Here is a 2,095-nt window from a genome sequence, read left to right on the forward strand (position 1 = left end):
TACTACTACTACTACTACTACTACTACTACTACTACTACTACTACTACTACTACTACTACTACTACTATTACTACTACTACTACTACTACTACTTCTACTACTACTACTACTACTACTAGTACTACTACTACTGGTTCTTCTACTACTATTAATACTGCTACTGCTACTACTACTACTACTACTACTTCTACTACTACTACAACTACTACTGCAACAACAACTACTACTACTATTAATACTACTCCTGCGACTACTACTACTACTACAACTTCTACTTCTACTGGTACTACTACTACTACTATTACTACTACTACTACTTCTACTACTACTACTACTACTACTACTACTACTACTACTACTACTACTACTACTACTACTACTATAACTTCTACTTCTACTACTACTACTACTACTACTACTACTACTACTACTACTACTACTTCTTCTACTACTACTTGTATTACTTCTAATTTTCCTACTACTTTTTTGTCAACAAAGTCCCAAAAGATTGGTACCAAGCCTTTGTGAAAAGATTAAAGCTGATCATTAATAGAGCTGGGGTCAGGTTATCATTCACTGGTATTCCCCTCTCTTACACCGCATGAAATACATCACGTTATTGTTGATAAACATTTTCGGGGAATAATTAATATTCTCTCCTGAATATTAAGTAGTATGTAATCATTCAGCGGTGCTATATAATAACCATATTTAAAAATACGATTTTGAAGATTTGTCTCTATCGTGTTTAAATGTGTCAGGATGTTTAAATATATGTTGACTACTACCAGTAGGTTACATGAACTTAATTTTTATATAGTATAGCAATTTATTTTAGCTTTCTACAGCGTTTCTATGTTATGTTCACCTATTTCTCTGCATGCAGTATTTACTTTCCAGGAGCCATTCCTGCACTCTGCTACAATATAATCGAGATATTGTCCATGCTCAATAGCGTTATATCCAGGCTCACATTGAACCGAATAACGAGTTGTTGTCTGTGTATAGTTGAATGGCTGAGTATGCTGCCACAATGTTTCATTCATTTGACCGCTAGGATTAGGGCACACAACGACTGAAATTCACAACAGTAATAAGTATTCGCTTTTTTATATTGAGTATCAAACTATGAAAATTAAAAATAAAAATAAAATAAAAATTACGATCATCCTACCAAAGACAAACATAAAATAAAAAACACATTCACATTGCTATTTCCGATAGTGCATATTCCTTGTTTCAAACCGGTGCAAATTGTCATAAAACAAGTGCCACAAACAAAATTATCAATAATCGTATAACAATGATGTTATAATTTAAGCCGAGAAAAAAAACTATTGCATTATACAATATTTAGACAAATAAAGTTGTGTTGGCATAATATTGGAAAACCAAAATCGATCGTTCTTGTTCGTAATTTATTTTTCAATTTTACCTCAAGTAACCTTGAAACATATGTTCCCTGGCATGGACATAATTTAATTGCAAACAATGTTTTAATATATGTTTTGTGATTGAACAAGTAAATAAAATTATCCTATAATAAATAAACACGACATTCTGTAGGTTCACAGCTGAATACTTTGAATTGACCGTTCGAAGTTGGTTACCCTAGCTTTAATCAGTTGTATGGTTTGTGGCGTGTTTTATGTAATGTTCCATTGTGTATAAGCTTTCAGACACTTGTCCTTAATACAAGATTAGTCGTGGGTGTTGATAAGAAATTTTCTATTGATATTTTCCTATGAAATTATTCCTATATATTCAACGGTTTCATTAATTATTTGAGAGTCCTAAAGGGACTTGTTCACGGATATAAGCATGTTTTAAAGTGTGTGTATAGATGCCCTCACTTCGAAGATGGAAACTACGGTATTGAGGAGCTCCGTTATACTTACAGGGCATGTAATGTATTAAAGACTTAAAAAGAAAAAAGTATGCCGTCCGCGGGTCTCAAACCAGTGTGGTTTGGATTGGCATACTATACTAATATGCTAGGTCATTCACACTATATATAAATGATCATTTTTAAATTGATATAAATGATCCAGTGATGTAACAAATATAGCGAAAACAACAGAAGCATTCCAAATT

This window comes from Dreissena polymorpha, chromosome 12 (assembly GCF_020536995.1).
Source record: "Dreissena polymorpha isolate Duluth1 chromosome 12, UMN_Dpol_1.0, whole genome shotgun sequence".
Classification (NCBI taxonomy): domain Eukaryota; kingdom Metazoa; phylum Mollusca; class Bivalvia; order Myida; family Dreissenidae; genus Dreissena; species Dreissena polymorpha.